The sequence below is a fragment of the Puma concolor genome, chromosome D1 (genome assembly GCF_028749965.1).
Source record: "Puma concolor isolate L17-30 chromosome D1, mPumCon1.1.hap2, whole genome shotgun sequence".
NCBI classification, from domain to species: domain Eukaryota; kingdom Metazoa; phylum Chordata; class Mammalia; order Carnivora; family Felidae; genus Puma; species Puma concolor.
The window spans coordinates 30,860,829-30,881,351 of NC_141676.1; the positions used below are offsets into that span (position 1 = coordinate 30,860,829).

The following is a 20,523-nucleotide window of genomic DNA, read 5'->3' on the forward strand; positions in this document are numbered from 1 at the left end:
CCTGGTGTTCATTCTCTATTAGACCCTTCCAGTGTCTTAACGTGAGTCTTTCATAGTAGGACTAAACCTCTTTGAAAACTATTGTATAGTCAAGAGAGAAAGGAGGTTAGAGCTCTGTTGACTGTTTTTTCCATTCCTGGCAGAACTGAACTTGGGGCCTAAGTCACAAGCTCTTTTTTTAGCATTTGTTTTATTGGAGCATTTGAAAAATAGTAGGGCCCCCCCTCCCCCCCCCAAAATACAGAACACATTCACATACCTCTCCCCCCCCCCCCTTAGTGTAGAAACACTAGCCAAACAAAAAGATCTTTCTTGACTGCCTGGGTATTAGTGCAAATACTAGGATGTTACTTTGCAAGTATATTCTGTAGAGCCACTCAATTACCTATAATGGGATTTCTGGAAAAAAGAAAAAGAGAAAGAAATCCTTGGAAATGGTTAGTGCTAAACTATCTTTGAAGAATTTTATACTTTCTTTAAATCAGAATATATTCATGATGATGAAGGATTTGTTAACATGATATTAAGGAAAAGTTTTTAAGGTGAATAAGATTTTCCTTTGTTAAAATGGCTTTTCTGAACAATAACTCGGTTCATTTCAAAATTTTCCTTTTATTCTTCTGCTCCTAATGATTTCTTTTTCTTCAAATATGTTATAGAATTTGTGCAAGCTGGACTTAGGATACCTTTAGCTCTGTTCTGCTCGTGTGACATTTTGTATTAAAGAATCACAAAGAACTTTGTGGATTCTGTTCCTTTCAGGCAAAAGAAAGTTTGTTTTGCCTCCAATTCCTTGGAAGATGCCTGATAGGGTATATCACCTTAAGTCTTTACTCATCCATGACCATAAGATTCTGCTGGTGAACTGTGAATGAACAGAGATATTAAAAAAGCATGTAACCTTAGAACTAATGTGTTTAGATCTAGCCATGAGAAATTCCAAGGATCAAATTATACCTTTTTTGAAACTGTTTTTTCGCTTGCGAAATGGGTTTTATAGTTGTAGCCTGGATAGCTGTGTAGCCCTTTTACTGGACATCCCACCTTGGAATAGAGGACACTTGCCTTTTCACCTTTATCACCTGTTGAGGGCATCCCACCTGAATCCTTTGTTCCAGCCATATAAGTTGCTTCACGGTCACCTGAGCACACCTTGGACCTCTCCTTCTTGGTGCCATTGCTTTCATCCCTTCTCATGGCTGAGACACTCACATTTATGTTCTGCTCATCAAATACCTCGAGCCAGTTCAGGCCTCTCTGCATCTGTAAAACCTCTTTTATGTCTCCTAGTCCATACTGACTGTGCCCCCCCTTCCCAACACAACACCCCTGGTCGTTATTTCAGCCCATATCACCTGCATCATTATCTCTGTCTCCCTTATTCGTTTCCTAAAAGCAATGATTGAGAGTGTGTAACAGTTGTTCAGAAACACTGATTGATGGGTTGATTGAATGATCCATTGATTTGACTGTGCATTGAGATGAGATATTGTGACTTAGATTTGGAGCTTTTCATTGGAATTTTTCTGTTCTTTCTTAACATTTTGAGTGTTGTACGAAGGTGTGAGAGTACCGTGAAGCTGCTGGCTCACTTTTTCCTTGGCTTGACTTTTCCTTGCTTGGTGCCCTAGCACAGTCTAGGCATGCAGGTCTCTCGGGTACATGTGATCGTGTTACATTTCTTTTATATTAAAAAAGTGGGCTTATTCTGAATAGAAACTTATATTGTCTGGAAAATATCCATAAAATACTTAGTCTAAAATTCCTTCATTTTTTCTGAAATTTTCAACATGTCATGGCAGAGGCTTGTTCCTTTTCCCCGAAGATACTTTGTCTTTTCCACTTGAATAGTTGTTGATTATTTTGCATGGGATCCTTAAAATGTTTCCTTTCCTTTTTTATTTGCAACTGAGGTCCATGAAGACCTGTAATGGATCACCTGAACTGGAATTCCAATTCTGGTCCCTTAAATGATCTGTTGTTTTCTTTCACACAAACTACGGGTTTTTTTTTTTTTTTTTTTTTTTTTTGCCTTAATTAAGGAATCTCTCACTTCCCATTTAATTCAGGTAGTCTGACGTCAATTTTGTGACCCACCCTTGGCAATTTAGTTTTCTTCTCCATGCCTCAGTTTACTCATCTGCACTAAATGATAGCTATGGATCTTTTTAGCTCTGACATACTGAGATTAAGATTGCTGTTAACACAACATTTATTTGCAAGGGGTTGCTATAGGGGGGATACATAAGACTTGTTTCCCATCTCCATCAAGATCATCACTGATTTCAAAGCTATTGTTTCAAGTGACTTGAGGAGATTTACTACTTGGTCTTGATTTGGTTTCTCCTGTGAGTTCTGACGAGGCTGTCACCAAGCTTTCTAAGAACCACTGGCCTGCATCTCTGCCTGTGACATAGGGAAGATTTTTTTTTTTTAATTGAAGTATAGTTGACACACAATGTTACATTCGTTTCAGGTGTACAACATACTGATTTGGCAACTCTATACCTTATGCTATGCTCACCACAAGTGTAGCTACCATCTGTTACTGTACAATACTATTACAACACCATTGACTATATTTCCTGTGCTCTACTTTCATCCCCATGACTTATTCATTCCATAACTGGAAGCCTGGATCTCCCACTCACCTGCACCCGTTTTGCCCATCCCCCACCCCTCTCCCTTCTGGCAACCATCAGTTTATTCTTTATATTTCTGGGTCTGTTTATGATTTTGTTTTGCTTTTTAGAGTCCCTCCCTCCCCCCCCATATATATATTATATATATATGTATATATGAAATCGTATGGTATTTGTCTTTCTCTGTCTGACTTAGTATACTTAGCGTAATACCTCTAGGTCCGTCTGTGCTTTTTGCAAATGGTAATATCTCAAGGAAGGTTTTTTTAAAGAAAGCAATCCTATGTGACCTTGGGAAAGAATATTAAAGTACAGATAGAGTTGACAGGGCAGAATTTAGCCAAGAATTTGTGTGCCCCTCTTACTCAGATTCTTGAATGTAGTATTAGATGTGATGATTGAAAACCAACAATTAACAGAACTTCATTTTTCTACAATCCCTCCATTATTTTCTTCAATCCCACATATCCCTACAATTCCTCAACATCCCAGGCAGAATGTTGAGAAAATCATTCAGTATTTACTATTTTTAATGTTGGTGGGAGGAGGCGCTGAAGGAACCAATGTAGGTTTGAAAGCATCATAAGAATTTTGTATATTTTTAATTATCTGAGGTCCAATAAGATATTATAAAACTTTTTTAGGAGGGTATTCAGCCATCTCAGCTTTTGCACTGAAAGTCCTGTATTCTGGGAGACCCGTTAGTGCTGTACTAACCAGGAGGGTTGGTCACCCTACTGAGGTTAATTCTTCACCTTTGTCTTTAAGGCTTGGTTGCTAGGAAGCTCACATCATATTTTATTTTCAGTTTTAGTCACTTTGCGTGTCTTTGTCTTCGGTTGTCAACACCCCTGGAATATCACTCTGCTCATGTTCTTTTACACTTGTTTTTGGGAGGCAGCGTAGTATGGTGTTTGACATCTCTAGTGGAATATGATTGTTAGATTTAAAACCTAGTTTGCACCACTTACTAGCTGTGTAACCAACTGTGGGCAAATGTATTAAGTTCTCTGTGTTTTCTTTTTCCATTTGTGAAATGTGGATGATAAAAATAGTGCCTATCTCAAAAGGTTGCTGTGAAGGTTAAAGCAGTTATTACTTGTGAAATTCCTAGAGGAGTTCTTAGTACATAGTTAATACTCATTATTTGTTTAGCTGTTTTTACTGATTGTTTTACTGAGTCTGCATTTTTTTGTTCTAAGCTGTCTCAATTCATTTTGAAAATCAGTGGAGTAAAAATAAGTGAATAAATAAGAAAGTCACTGGTAAGTTTTGTCCTACCTTCCTCAAGGAATCATTCCCAGCAAACTTTTCTGAATGGGATATTTGGCTATCAGGGTTGGCAGGTGTTCTGACTTCTTGGTGCCTGTCAAGGTTATACACAACCTAGGATTACCTCACTTAACTTCCAGTTACTCCTTGGGAGTGACAGTCCTAAAGGGAGAAGGAATCCAGTGAACTGAGTGTTGCCTAGTTATTCTCTGTGAAATCACTGTGGCCTTCTTCCTCTTTGCCTGTTCTCAGGTTCTTGTACCCTCATCAATGTCTTAGGCTCCTCACCTATGGTTGTGGTTAACACAGGAGCATCAAGAATTAACTATAATCAGGATTGAGTGCAAAGGGCCGGAGCTTTGGCTAGGGAATGAAGACAATGTTCACATAATAGCTGAGAATGTGATCTGAGATCAGAAATCTATATACAAGTGTTGATCCTGCCAGTTACTAGTTTGGTGAGTGATGATGGACAAATGACTGAGTCTTGTCGTCTGTAAAATGGGTCAAACGACCCTTTAAGACAGTTGTGAATATTAAGTGAGATAAAGCATATGACATATAGTGCCTGAAAGATAACAATGGATAACTAGATGCTGCGATAATATTTATGATCTTGTCTGTATGGTCTTGTGTCAAACTGGTGAACATGAGATACGCTTTAACATCTTCCTTTCCGAAGATACTTGGTTGTATAAAATCTGACAAGCCCAACTTGTGTTCTTTTTACTATATTGCATTGTATAGTACTTGTCAGTATTTGTTTGGACGTTGTGAGTCAAAAATGACCTGAAGCTTTTAGGGTATCTTGGTGATTCCATTCTCAATTCTTATAGGGTTTTGTTTGTTTGTGTGATCTGAAGTTCCATGTTTTGTGGTGGGAAGTAACTGTTTATTTCAGGTCCATGTTAGGCATCCTTAGATGCAAAAACAAAGTTATAGGAGGGAATTATGAAACGGTGCCTTTTGGTTAAAAAAATATACAGGTATGTAGAAAGGAACACCAGTGTTACTGGTGATTATTTAGGGAATGAATTGGGGGAGGGAGTAGTGGGTAAAGACCTTTCGCTTTTTATTTTATATGCTTGTATGTGGTTTGACTCATTTTTATAACAACGATGTAATGCTTTTTTGAGAAAAACATTTTTTTAAGAATGATAAAAATGTAATGTGTCTACAGGTCCTTCTGCTTTGTCTGCAAGATTTGCACTAAAGGCTGACACAAATGTAAATCTTCTACTTTCTTCGGGTCCACCTTCTTTGGGTGGCACTTGCTTTATTTTATGTTATAATCAAGGAATTGACCAAAGGCTGTTTATTTGTTCAGTATGATTCAACTTGCACATGTGTGGGAAGGTGGGGGCAGGTGTCAAAGATGCCGCCTCCTTTTTCATCCTATACCTGAAGGGAAGTTTGTCTAGTATTTTCAGGTTCACTTTTGTAAAGAAATAGCTTGCAGTAGTGGACTACTTGATAGTACTTCAGGGAACTTATATGGTAGTCCTGCCTTGGTCACTAATTAAATCTATGGTCATATAGTACATTGGGCTTCTCTTAATTTCAGGACTTGATGCCCTTTGGCGTCATTGTCTCCTACTCTGGTCTGGCAGCTTCAGATTTCTTCTGTTTCTTTTCTTTAGGTCTGTTTGGAATTAAGAACATAAATCCCTCATCATTAGTAGTATTCTGTAGGAAAAGGATATAATAGTGAGGCATCACGGGGATATGGTGGAGAGGGAGAAGAGACATGACCCCCTAACACTCACCCCAGAGGAAGAGTATTATCAGTGAATGAATGAATGTCTGGGGCTCTGTGAAACTGTACTTGACTAACAAGGTAGAAATTCATCCTTTGCTCTGGAGCTGGGCTGCATTAGCTGTTTGAAAAAAAAAAATTCTAAACATTTTTTTCTCATGGTAAGCCACTCGTTCTCATTAGAGATTTATCACTGGCCTGCACATTAGCATGGCCATAATTTTTGTTAATGTTTTCAATCTGAAATTCATCGTGGAGATGCTGAATGGCCCTTTTCGTTTGCACTCCTATGTAAACACAGAGTATTTTTCTTTTCCTCTCTCATTTCTTTTCAAAAATAAGTTCTTTTTCTTATATACTCCCTGAGGGTACTGGTCTTGTGGTCCGTGACAGTTTGACTTCATTTTAGAGCTGACTTTTTTCTTGTTCTGTAGATTTCTTTGTTTGCATTCAAGCATTAAAAAGGCAACCTAAAATTAGATAGTTTTTTTTTTTTTTTTTTTTTTTGTCCATATGGATTTGTTCTTAGAACCTGGTTGTATGTTGTATAACTAGGTAGTATTTTTTGTTTGTTTTTTGGTTTCTTGACTTTCGGGGAGGGTAAAGAATTTTGACAAATAAAGTCGATCCCATCTACTTGGTTTTTAAATTCTGAAATACTTCCATTTATAGAGATAAAGAAAGATTCAAAGGGAAAGTGTGGCCACAAAGGATAGACACATCCTGAAACTGGGAAACCACCAGATCACCTCTCTTTACGGATTGAATCTGTCTCCTGCTCTAAGTACAGGTTTTGTTATTTATTTTTTTTTAAACTTCCTTCATGGAGATGTTTTGAGACAAGCATACAAAATGGCTAACCAGGAAGTTATGCAATAGGGAGTCTGTATTTGAGACATATTTAATTTTAATTCTGAGATTTTAGAGCTTATGACTGTAGATTTCAAGATATCGAAGCAAAACCAATGTCACTGAATCTACCATGTGTTGTATAGCGAATTCTAGGTCATTCTGAATTATTTCTAAAAAGGAAAATAAGCTTGCTGCGTCTCCAAAGATCTGTTCATCAGCTTGTTTTTCTTCCTTTTCAGTTTTTCTTCAGCTCTGTTCTTCCATATTTTATTTCCTTTTAGACTTCCACTGCCTGCTGCAAACTAGATGTTTCAGTAGCCATCCTGGCATGATTGGACTGTTATTTCACTATCAGTATGGACAAAACCACCACCCTTTTGCAGACCACCATGTTAGTCTGCCTTTTTTTTTTTTCTTTAATGCAGAAGTACACTTGGAGGCTTTGTCTGTGTAGAAACACTAACTCTGCAAAGAGGAAACTCTGTTGGATTTATTGGCCCTTGCAGTATTTGGGTCTGCATATTTTTATTCTATTTTGCTTTGAAGGTTTTTTTTTCCTTCAATTTCTGTCCCTGTAGAAGGGTAAAATGTACATAAGAAAATGCATTTTTGCAGGCTTTTCGTATTTTCTTCTTTTACCACAAATCAAGAATATAAGCCCCTCTAGTGGGTTTAAATTTTTGTGCAGTTTTATATTAAGTAGTAAAGCTCTTGACAGCAGTTGAAAAAAGAAAAGAGAAAGAAAAGCTAGTGCCATTAATAAAGCAAACAGGTAAATGTTCAGTACTTGATATTATTGAACTTTAAAATTCCAAGTGAGAATTAAACCATTCTTGGTTCCTCTTTTGGTAGTGGCTTCCTTGAAAGATTGCCGTGACACAGACTCTACTCAAGCCCATTTATGTCTTTGTGCAGAAAGCCTCTGAAACCTTCCAGCTCAAAGATTTGATAATTCTTGGATTGGAAAAATATCTTTTCCCATCTTGCGGTGGGCTATTTTCGCATTTATACTGATTGGCTAAGAAAAGTGGCTTACTTGTGGTATTTGGTTTTAGGTATTTGGGCCACAGACCAAGTTTCAAACCGTTTACATATTGCACACTTAGTTTAAAATGTGTTTTGCACAAAGACTTGAAACCGAAATCAAGAAAAAAATTAAGTCTTCCACCAGCTAAGCATGTTTCCTTAATTTCCTGATTTAGCCTTTAGCTATGACATAGACAGTATACTAGCTCTATTTTAGTTCTGAGTTTTGGAACATACTCCTCTTTTTGTTTCATTTTGCTCTGCCTTAGGACTTCAAAGATAACTACAGAAGCCTATCAGACTGTATTAGATACTTTCTTTTTGAAATCACAAATATACCCATTGCCCTTGGTCTTTCCTTATATTTAACATATTCCATTTTTAAAAATGTTACCAACTTTTGCATACTGGTCCTGCTTGGGTGGGCAAGGAATATAATGAGGAGATATGTGTTTTATGGAGAAGAGGAGAAATGGGAGTAGGTGTGAAGGAGACAGAGAGAGGGAGGAAGGGAGAGAGAGAGAGACAGACAGACTAGCAGATATATTCATTAGATCATAACTCTTTCTTGCAATTATGATGTTCCTGGCCTTGGGCTTGACTGTGATACCAGGAGAGTGTCAGCATCCCTAAACATCAGTCAATAGGGAGATGAGACAAATTGCACCTTTGCTTTCTGGAGTGTGTCTGCCCACCCCACATATGAATGAATCCAGCCCTCGAAAGGATCCGAATGGCAATTTTTGACACATTGACCTGTTTTGATCTCTGAGAGGGAACGATTTGTTAGGTCCTTTTAGGTAAATCAGACTTTAGGTTTGTATTTCAATAGTTTTAGAAAAAAGCCATTTGACAAATAACGAACTATAAACTGGCTTTTGAGAAATCTAAGAATATCTGAAATTGCGATTTCCCAAGGTTGGCCGTCTGTTAGTATCTTAGGAGACTTACCATATGTTGTGCTCAGATTCTGACTTTTACAGGTTAACTTGTTTTCACTTTGTTCTTAACCCTCACATTGTGGGCACAACTGGTAATATTGAAATCTATTTTGACTCCACAGATTTAGAGAAAAGAAGATGGGGAGGGCAGATGTTTGGGAAGAACAAGCGAGGAAGGAGGTGTTAACTCCTATAGGATTTTAAGCCCTCATTTTTCCATCATGCCGTTGAAAGAAGCATCTAATGTTTTCCCCATGTGAAATATAAAGGCCTGGGTATCTGTTCGGTGCAGTGGAGTGAGCCCCGTCCTACCCCCACGCCCATGACACTCCTGAGAATTCGGAAGGGGAATAATAACCCTGTGGGAGGTTGTTTGCTCCACATTGTGCCCCTTGGTGGTGGATGCCTCGTCTGTTTTGCATCTCTCCATCTCGACCCCTCCGCGTTAATGGCAGCCGGCACGCTCCACTGTTTATCTTGGAATTTGATACCATCATCTTGGCAACCAAACTGGGACCTTTACTGCTCAGATTGTTTGTCATTTGTTGTTAATTATCTGTTACCATAAATTCTGCACTTTGAGGAAAAAGGGAATGTTTTGAAATATTTCCTCCAACATGTGAATGGAACTTCATTTTCTGTGGACAAAAGAGGGGGGAAAATCAGCCCTTTGGGGAATTGGTTTCAGGGAAATCAAATGCCCTGTTTTTTTGAGACAGGCTTGTAGATCCCACTAACGGAGCCAGAATTTGCAGAGAAAGAACCTTTGCAATTTAGCAATGATCTCTGGTTGTGAGAGGTAGCCACCTTTTAAGGAAAAAAATAATTTAACTTTACATGAGGGGCTTTGCTTTTATCACAGTCTCTTTGCGCCATAATTGTATTTTGCGTGTGCGAGAGCCCGTTCCCCACAGTCGGTTCCTTCCTTTCAAAGGTTATTAAGACAAAGCAGTCCAGAGTGAAAAGTAGCTTCTGCTTACCTGCCTTTATGAGGTGTTTATTTTGTTAAGTGTAGAATTAAAATGAGCTTTCTGGCCATTAGTGGATTTTAGTCATGCCCCCACACTCTGCGGGAAGTTGTGTCACCTTATAAACAAACAGTGCTGTTTTGCGAGGTGCTGTACCACGGGCTGCAGGAGCCACTGCTGGACTTAATATCTTAATAAAGCTGTAAACAGAGGAACATGAGAGAGGGAAGAAGGAACACACGTATTTTGGAGGGGAGAACTCAGGAGGAGAGTGTTAGCAGAAATCTAGGCACATTTAAAAATATTTAAAAAATAAAATCATTTGAAAAGCCGCCCTCCCCCCCCCAAAAAAAAACCCCAGTGTGTCCAGATTCCGGTCTGTCTCTCCACCCCCATGCCCCTTGCATGTGCTTGGGTGTATTCTCTACCACTAGTGCCTTAGCTTTACCATGGGGATCATAGTAATATATGCTTCACTAGGTAATAGTGAAGTTTATATTAGATGATGCTTAGTGCTTCGTGAAACACTTAGCACAGCATCTCAATGCTCAATGCATGGTAGCTATTAGTATCAATAATATTGTTCATCATGACGTCATGACTGCATCCCCAGCATTAACCCTTGAGCTTCGGCAGAGTCTTAATGGTGGCACGTGAGCCATTATTACCATAACTCTTGTCGATGCCGTTAAATGTGGTGTGTCTGTTTTATTCTTGTTCAGAAGTTTGTATTTTTTGTTTTTGTTTCCGTTTCCTCCTGCTTCTCAAGTTTTTAGGGCCTGTGCTGTCTCCCTAGGGATTCCCACACTGGGAGGGAGGGATTGAGTCTGTGTGAACCTACTGATAGCCAGGGGCACAGACTTAGTAAACTCTTATCTCAGCTCCCTGCATGCTGCCTGAGACAGTGTGAGTCTGAGAGATGTGCCTTTACTGGAGCTGTGGAATTTACTTGGGTCTGCTGCCTTGAGTTTTCCCAGAACCAGAGAATGTTCTCCCCAGGCTTATAAGGAATCACGGTAATAGTGTTGTTTCTGAAATAAAGCACCGTTTCTACGTATTCCACTTCCATTATCCTTTTATTTCCTCTCAGTGCTTTTTAAAGGGAGTACATTAGGTATGTGTGCACTCTTTTAGCACACAGATTACAATCAGACTTTAGGATTAAGAAATGTGTATTAAATTAGTGTCTCAGACTTAGTAACAGTTTGAGTATGAAAACTAAGAGACGGGGGAGGGTGCAGAGAATGGAGGTTGGGGGAAAAACACACTCAGACTGCGCTGAGGGAGGCTGGGAAAAGGATTTAACACTTTGGATTTTTTAGAAGCCATAAAAGTCTGATGGGATCAGATTACCTGACTGCACATCTGAAACATGAAACTCTTGCCCTAAACCGTGCAATTGAGTTAAGCTCAAAATTCAAGGCCTCCCCCTAAGACTGGCCTCTGGGTAAGCCTCATTGTGAATCACGAAATGATTTCCTTTGAGAGGAGCAAGGACTACAGTGAGGTTTTTATGGCCAATTTAGTCTGTATACTGGTGCCAGCCAGACATTTGGCAGCAGTTAGTGCCAACTTTGGTGATCTGTCCACCGATTTTTCCCAAGGTCTTCGATCCTGTCTGTTTTCGGTGTTGGCGTTGAAGGGAAGACACGTTGTAAAGCCAGCTTTCTAGGCACACCTCTTGGATTTTTTATTTTTTATGTTTTCCAAGTGAGAGGTACTGAGAGGTGTGGGGAGAACAGCAGCTGGTCCACTGCCTGGCACTTGGAGGTTCAGAATGATGTCAACAGAACCTCCTCCCTAAATGCTCTTTCTTTCCTCCTCCTTCCTCACTCCTTTAGGGGAGCCCTTGCCCTCTCTCTGGATTACGTGAGCCTTTATATAGTCCCTGACTTCCAGCGGGTCAACGTGGGATTTTTCGACTTTACCATGGTGCAAAAGCGATACTCATTAGAAACTGTATTTGAATTTGGATCTTTTCCTGGGCTAGCAATACATGATTCGATCCTCTCTGGCGATGCTGGGCCGTGGAAGCCACAGCTCCCAGTCAAGATGCAGTCATGAAAATCAACAACCAATAATACACTCACAACATCCTTTACCCACACAACCATACTGTTTTTCACTTTCAGTATAGTATTCAGTAAATTGCATGAGATAGTCAACACTTTATTATGAAATAGGCTTTCTGTTAGATGACTTTGCCCAACTGTAGGCTAATTAATTTAAGTGTTGTGAGTATAGTTAAGGTGGGCTAGGCTAAGCTATGATACTCCACAGGTTAGATGTATTTAACTTTTTCCAACTTATGATAGGTTTACTGGGAGGTAGCCCCATTACAAGTTGAGAAAGATCTCTATTTAGAGTACCTACAAGTAATGCTTTTCCTTGGCCTCACTTGTCATGAATGTATTTTTAAATTATTTGTGAAATAATTTAAATAAATAATTTAAATAAATTATTTGTATTTTTAAATTATTTGTCTTCCAGTGGGCTATGAAAGCAGCTACTCTGTCTTTTTAGTTTTATTTTATTTTTGTCTGCTTCTCTTGAGAGCCCCTATCACAGTACTAGACACATTCTCTATACTCTCCAAATACCTGTTGAATGAATGAGCGAAAGTTGAGCTTGCAAGGATTCAGTACTCCTTTAGTATGTGCTTCTCTGGGAAGTTGGTGCTCCTTTGTCATCATCCATTCATTTTGAGAGCATCTATTTAGACTTGACCATATATTTGGCTTTAAAAAGGGTAACTTCTATAAGTCTCCCATGTTTTTTTCAAGGTGGAGCTGGATGCAGCTCAGAGTGAGTATTTCTGTTACTCCCACACTAATGCTATATAATCTGTCCTGCCTTCCACTGACATTTACACTGACAGTAGTAAATTCTCATTTCTAACATAGGAAAAACATCAGTTTCACTTTCTTTTTTTTTTTTTTTAATTTTTTTTTTCAACGTTTTTATTTATTTTTGGGACAGAGAGAGACAGAGCATGAACGGGGGAGGGGCAGAGAGAGAGGGAGACAGAATCGGAAACAGGCTCCAGGCTCTGAGCCATCAGCCCAGAGCCTGACGCGGGGCTCGAACTCACGGACCGCGAGATCGTGACCTGGCTGAAGTCGGACGCTTAACCGACTGCGCCACCCAGGCGCCCCAACATCAGTTTCACTTTCAACTTGACCTGAAAGATCTGGGTTTCATATATTGTTCTCTAAACCCTGAGGCATCAGAAAGTATATTGTTTTAACTCCTTTATCAAGTGCCCGTTCATTGATCCTATTTGGAGTCAACAGTTATTGGATAGAACCGTAAAATTAATTAGGATATACTTCAGTCTGATCATCAGGAGTCTGACTGACAACTGCCCCTAATATGTGGAGTTGACATGAAATGAGGACCATGAAAACGGGTCATCTGTTATCATGGGAACCATGCATTTTGCATAAGACCAACTAGTTTTATTCTGTACACGGATGTTTGTAGTAACTTTTTTTTTGATGTGATAAACTTAATTATTAATAAGCTCTTCTAGACTATTTTGACAGAAATCTGTGTTTTGGGTTAAGTACAGATAACACCATCCTCTCACCATTGGTGTTACATAGCAGTTGAAAACCTTTTTGAAAATTTGGTGGAAGGGAAAACAAGCGAAACTCTAAGAATATAGTGGAGCTCTGATCATGGGTGACTAAACTATAAACCTCTTGGAAACCAAGTTTTTCAAAAAGCCCTGCATAAAGTACCAAGCTTAAGGAAAAATTTTATGTGGAGCAGAGCTTAAAAGAGAGGAGATAAGAAGAAAAGGAGGCTTGGGTGGCAAGCACTTTGGGGCAGGAAGTTTTTAACTTAGGTGACCAACTTCAAGTTTTTTTCCCTGACTGTTTCCATGACTGTGTCTCCTGAGGAAGGTGTTGTGCAATTAGGCTTTTTGGAGATGCCATTTGGCTGAAGACCTACTGGAGTTTCTGGACTTTGAGAGCTCAACTAGAATTGGGGGGAGCTTTTCGCCTTGTAGATAGAAGCCCTTTGATGGGCCTGCCTCTTTGATAAGTACCTGTAGTGACTGGCAGTGACATTGTTTAGGTAAAGTATGGTTTAGTAATTGAGGAGTCAGTGCTCCTTAGTATATGAAAATCTTTCTTGAAAATAGGGAAGACACCAAAATCCACATGTGCAATTTAAATGAGCTTGTATTCTGCATTATAAATATGCACCGGATGCCAAGTAGAAAACCGGAACACTCTCTCAGGATGCTGTTAGGGCCAAGCGGAATCTCATTAGGGACAGCTTCAAAGATCAGTTCCTCGTGTCCATAAAAACAAGTGTAAATTATCTGGTGCGCGCCTGCTGTTAGCAGTTGTGCTGTTGCATTATGCATGATCCAGACTGCACAGAGGAGACGTGGCTGCATGGAATTCTGCAATATATGTGGGGATTTCTCCACCCAGACGCACACATGGAGATATTTTTTTGGTGCTGAGTCCTACATTTTGGAAATTTATTGGTGTCTTTTAGTTAATGGAGGGTACCATATATAACCTGCTCCTACATTTTTGATGAATTGGAGTCAGTTCAGAGAGGCATGATAAGGCTTTGAATTGTTTATATGAACAACCAATCTGCTCAGATTTATGTATCTCATGTGCTCACGTGCAGAGTCAGATTAGGGGGCCATGAATGTGTTCGCTGCACATAGAATAGGGTGGATTTGCTTCTACCATTCTCCCCTGTTTTGGTCTCCTGGGTATATTTGTAAAATAGTGTGAATACTCCATAAATTAAGAACATGTAGTCAGGTTTAACACACGAGGCTTTAATGATTAGTTTGAGAATAAATGCCTAAGGGTCTGGAATATATTCCTAAGCTTCACCATCTGAGGAGATAGAGAAGCAATAGAGTGTAGTGTTTAGAAAGAGTGTGGACTCTAGAACCAATTCTGTCAAGGGTTGAGTCTTGGTCTGCTTTTTACTGGCTGTGTGGTTCTGGAGAAGCTCCCTAATCCCTACCTAATCTCATCTGTAAATGAGGGGAAAAATAAGTACCCATCTCACAGGTACTATAAGCTGTCATGGATGCTAACTCAGTTGATTATGTATAGTACCTAGAACATTTCCTGGGACACAGTAGGTTCTGTCAACGTGTTGGCTCGTATTGGTGTTAGCAGCATCGTTATCAGAGGGAGAACACCTTCCAGGGAAGCTGGGGAGGATGAGGTGTGGTGCACCCAGAGACGCGGTTCATAAGCTTGAGTAGACATGTACACGTGAGGCTGAGGGCAGGCAAAGTCAGGGAACAACTACTTGCAGTGAATTGGGGGAAGCCATTAAAAATATGAAATAACTTAATGATGTATATCTTTGTTGTCCATATAACCCAGGGAAATAACCATGAGATTTGGGGGAAAGATTAAGAAATAGAAAAAAAGAGGCAACTTTCCTGTTGTCAGGGTCAGAGAGTGTCATAACATCTCTTGTTTCCACTTGTTTCTTATAGCCTAGTCCCAGGACAAGCATGTGGGAGAAAAATCAAAAGAACAGCCTTACACTGTATCACATGGCTTAAGTCTGCAAACATTACAACTCCCATTACCTCCATTTTGAAATTTACATTTGCAGGTATAAAGAGATGGTCAAGATATCATTATTTCTCTTCCCAGACTAGAAGCTTTGTCAGGGCAGGGCTGATACTGGCTGATCTTGAATCCGCTGCAGTGCCCAAGGGCTCAGTAATGAAATACATCTTTGACAGATTAATGAACAGTCCTCAATATGTATTTACGTAATTTTGTCTTCCTGGTAGATTCTCTCTGAACTTAAAATCTTCCCATCATCTTTAGAGAGTCATTCCTGCAATTGCAGTACTGGCCCACGGGCTAGTTATTGCCAAACTTAATTGCTTCAGCATTCCTCCTTACAGTTCCCTGAAGATGCCCCTGGCACCTGATGTCATTCACTCATCAATATCTGAGGGATGGTTTGTTGGTAGCTCTCATATTTTTTTTAAAGTTTATTTATTTATTTTGGGAGACAGAGAGAGAGAGAGAGAGACAGGGAGAATACACATGCAAGAGGGGGAGGATGCAGAGAGAGAGGAGAATTCCAAGCAGGCTCCATGCTGTCAGCATGTAGTCTGACTCTGGGCTCAATCTCATGAACTGTGAGAACACAACCTGAGCTGAAACCCAAAATCCAATGGTTATCTAACTGAGCCACCCAGGTGCCCTGGTAGCTCTCATATTTTGACACTAAGTGGCTGACGTCTCTTTTGCGATTCTATAGTCCTCGAACACCTTTTTTTTTTTTTTTTTGGAAATGAGAACCTTTAAAATACTGGCATAAGGCAAAGAGCTTTTTGCCATGATGGAAGCCTTGGAAACCACTACAGGTAGGGAGGAAATGAGCAAGAAGAGAGTGGGGAGTCTGGGGGAAGTTGGGTGTCACTGAAAATGTTTCATTTAATGAGTCAATCAATGAGTATTTACTGGAAGTAGCAAGGTGGGTTGGGATAGTGGCTGTTTCACCTAATTGTTTTATTCCCAGTACATGGCATAGGTCTGCTATAATAAATAAATAGTTACTGTTAGATAAATGTCTTGTTGGGTCTAGCAGTTAGAGCAGTGTAGAACTGTAAGCTATCCATTGTTGTTTGCTAGGGGTGTTTTGCCTATTTCGGGAGTCAATCAGATGCACCCGAATTAGATAATACTTAATGAAGTAATCACGTGTGCATTATTATTAATAGTGTATCTAGTTGTATTTTTGTATACTTGTTGTATATGCTGTGCTCACTGTGAGGGAATAACGTGTGGAGAATTTTACATATGGCCAGTTGGTGACTCAGAGAGGTTGAGCTACCTGATCAAGGTCACACACAACTGGTGGTTTGCAGGTACAGTCTTTATGGCCCTACTGAGCAGAAAGTGCTTAAGAACTTACAAGGCAGATAATAAATTTTAACTGAGTAGGAGAAGCGAGGGAGAATTTCCTCAGGAACATATCTGAAATGAAGTCTTTTTCATCTGACAATTAAGTCATTTAAATTGCTTTCCAATTTTATTTCTTTTTTTAATTTTTTTTATTTAAAAAATTTTTTTAATGTTTATTTATTTTTGAGACAGAGAGGGCCAGAGCATGAATGGGGTGGGGGGGCAGACAGAGAGGGAGACACAGAATCCGAAACAGGCTCCAGGCTCTGAGCTGTCAGCACAGAGCCCGATGCAGGGCTTGAACTCACAGACCGTGAGATCATGACCTGAGCTGAAGTTGGATGCCCAACTGACTGAGCCACCCAGGCATCCCCCAATTTTATTTCTTAATAAAAAGGAATATCTTGGGTACCCCAAGATAGTCAGAGTATCTTTAGGTCTGACTCTTGTCCCAAACATGAAACAAGGTAGGCTCCCTGTAGGAGGCACCCTATGATGGGAAGCAGTATAAATTAAACGGGAGCAGCTATTTTCTGCCCTGGGGGATCACACTTCACTTTCATTTTATAATGTTTCCTCCTGTTTTTATCACTCTCATGTCCCTTGGCTCCTCTCAAATTTGGCAGCAACTTCTGGATCCCAGGGCTCCAGAAACCACTGCCATTTCCTACTCAGGGACTATACACACTTGGGAAGCAATTGCATTTTTGCTAGGATGCAGGAGCTGAGAAGTGTGTAACCATGTGCGGTGGACTTGGATAATGGGTCACATTCCAAACAAGTTAAATGGTTTCAAGGCCTACTGCTTGTGCTGTGTGGAAATGAGCAAAGCTATATGCTTTTAGGTTTTTTCCATTTGGAGACACAAAGATGGAAATTTGGATGCTTCAAAGCAATGAATTTTACAAAGTTCAGTTTGAGTACTGTTTTGAGACCTGACTGTGGCTGAGTATCAAAGATCAAGGGTAACTCCATTTTTGACAAGTTCTCAGAGGCTACTATTTGGAAATGATGTTTCTGACCAAAGAACAGTGGTGTTATTGCACAGAAAATTGCTCCTGTTATCCATAATCGGTGTTGGCATCACTTGGGAGACCATTGAAGTGTGTCTTCGTCATTAAGATTGAGAAACCCTATGGCCACGAGTCACTCCACAAGGAGCATTTCCAGCCACATGCAGTTTGCCTCTTGGAAATGCTCTCTGTGGCAGGTGTGAGGTATCACACTGAACTTCTTTATGTTGAAACCGCAGCTGCGCCCAAGTTGGCTCTGGCGATGATCCTCCTTGCTCAGGGTGCCACAGATTTTACTCTCAATAAGACTCTAGCCAAATGCCCAGGATGTTGGTACGATGGCTGACAGCTGGGCATTGGTTCAGTTGCTGGTGGTGAGCCAGAAGTACCTGTTAGATCTTTAAAAACTGAGCATCACAAAAAGTAGAATTCTTCCAGCTCTGTTGCTTTCCTGGGAGGTGCAGCAATGGTATTTGGCAGCAACTTTCACACTGAGCTCTAACTGTTGAACTTCATAATAGGAAAATTTTCTAATAAAAGCTCTAGTTTTTGGTGATGATTAAAATTAGTAGTTCTGGAATGATCAACTCACTAGGCAGAGAAGTTCATAAAATATGCATTGTGAGGAGTCCAGCTAGTGACTATATTGTTGTAGCAGGCTTCATTTCACTGTAGAAATTATACATCCCTATTGTCTGTATACAGATATGTGTGTGTGTAAACAGGCACACACACCCACAGACCAACGAAGGTTTAAAATTAAACATAGATGCCAAGTACTTACTGAACACTTCTATAAAACAAATAAAACGCTGGACATTGTTTGCATGTGGGTTGAATACCTCAGCTAACGATTACTCACGCAGTTGACCTTGTTTTCTATTGAGGGCACCAAGAAGCCACATTATTAAGCATATTGGGTCAACTCGGGGTTCACTGTTAACATCATTTTTCTTTCTGTGGAGATGAAAAGGTCTTCAGGCCGATCATTTTCTTTTTGTTCCATATTCGTGGGTGGGGGGGTGGATAGCATGATTTTCGCATGACTCTTGGTCTGCTCTATAAATAAGCAGATTCAGTCTTTTGTTTTCAATGTAATCAGCAAGATTGCATTTGCATTGCTTGTAAGTGAATCACATAAGTGAAATTACATTGCCTGCATCTCATTTGGTATCATAAAATGTTATGGGATGCAGGCTGTTTTTCTCCAACTAAAGTGTCTTGAGTTGGTATTAGGGTGCTTGCTTTCATTTTCCTTTGTGACCAAATTTGTTGCATTCTACAGAGCTACGGCTCATATTTTCACGTATGTTAGTTGCTGGAGAAATACTCGTTCGTGTTCTCTAGAATGAGCTAAGATATTGGTTCAGTAGGGGGTAAATGGGGTTTTAAGACCATCTCACATCGTGTAGCAAGTGATTGCTAATCACTTTCTGTCGTTTGTGACAACTTCTGCTTACTAAGAGTAAATGCCAGTCACTGTTGGTTGAAAGTATAAAGCAATCTGAAGCTTTTCAGGCAGTTGGCTAAAGAAAACGGTTTACATAAAAACAAACACAAAAATAAAAACCTCAGTTCGTCACCATTTTATTTATTTTTTCTAGTGACCCGTATAAAATGCATCTCTTAAGGGGCTCTTCAAAAGATATTCTCTAGGCCAGTGATTTAAAAGTCATTTTGAGATTCCCCCTCTTATTTCCTTGAAAATAAATAATTTAACACAACAGTAATGATTGCTGACTTTAAAAGTCAGTAATTTCAGTGACAAATGAGAATGCCTGACGTTTTCTTAATTCATGAATTTTTAATGAATTTTTAAGACAAGTTGGAGAAAAGGTAGGAGTTCTTAGATAATCTATAACACAGGGTGGTTATCCACAAAACCTCTCTTTATTAACTACATTATTGATACACCCCACAAATCAGCAGGCAGCAAGTGCTGAATATGTCCTTTGCTAAATGGGAAGACTGCTTTCAAAAAGAAGCACACCAGTTATAGTGATAGAGCAACAGTGAAGGTGTTTAGTAATGAATGGTGATCTTCACTTATTTGGAAAGGTATTAGTAGAGAGAAATGGGAAGAATTAAATGTGAGTGGGTAGTTAAAATAGGACAGCGTGCATTTTTTTCTATCAGAAGACTTGAGCATACTAAGCCCAAAAGAAAAACTAACATTCTAAAAGAGCTTACACATTTTTTGGGTAAGATTTTGAAGGAGATAATGCAATTTTGTGTTCTTGTATTACCTAAAAAATTAATGTATCTAAAAAAATGTCCTGAGGAAGGAGAGGACACAGTATAGCTTCTTTTTAATTAGTAAACTTTAAATTGAAACATAACATATGCACGGAGGAGTGTACAAGTTAACTGTATTTGGCTCCATGAATTTTCAAAGGGGACATACTTGTGTGACCAGTATCAGATGTAGTTTTAAAGATCATTTGTTTGTTTTAGTCTGTAAAATAATCTTCAGAAGTTATAAGAATTGAAATGTCATTGCAATCTTCAGTAAACTTGTATTCATAAAAATTGTAGTGGACCTTTGTTACTATTGCTGTGTGGTTTATAAAGAAGGTAATTATAGGCATTGGGATCCAGTGGCTTCCCCAAGATTCTTCTGCCTTGGATGTTGCATGGTTTAAACTTGCAACTGTGAGTTTTATTTAAACTGGTCTCCAAGGCGTACTTTGCATTTGTAGTCATTTAAGATTTCCTGAAAGCTCTTGTCTGTGATTAGAAAATTCTCTGGATAATATTTCCAAATTGATGACCTTCTTAGTTAAAATATTTTTCTTTAGTCTAGCTTAGAAGATATCTTTATTTTCTATTCCATTCATCACCATTTTCTCATTGAAAAAATTAACCATGCCTATCCTACTTCAAATGAACAGCTGCACTTTGAAACTAGATCCTTCTTTTGGTTGTAATTGTCCAAATGAGGAGGACCAGGTTTGCTAACTATTTGAAAAGAATTGGTTGTGACTGTAAAGCATTTTTATGCTTTCATTTTTTTTCTCTTCAAATTTTGATGTTCCTAAGCTAGGGGGAAAAAAGAAAGAAAGAAAGAAAGGGGACAAGGAAGGAAGGAGAAAGAGAAAGAAGGGCGAGGAAAGCAGTTTACAGAGTA

At 39.3% G+C, this 20,523-nt stretch overlaps 1 protein-coding gene across 3 annotated transcripts in view; it reads left to right on the forward strand.

Annotated features, from left to right (window-relative positions):
• Positions 1–20,523, forward strand: part of MPPED2 (metallophosphoesterase domain containing 2) — a 174,662-nt gene that overhangs the window by 7,194 nt on the left and 146,945 nt on the right. The window lies entirely within an intron of this gene.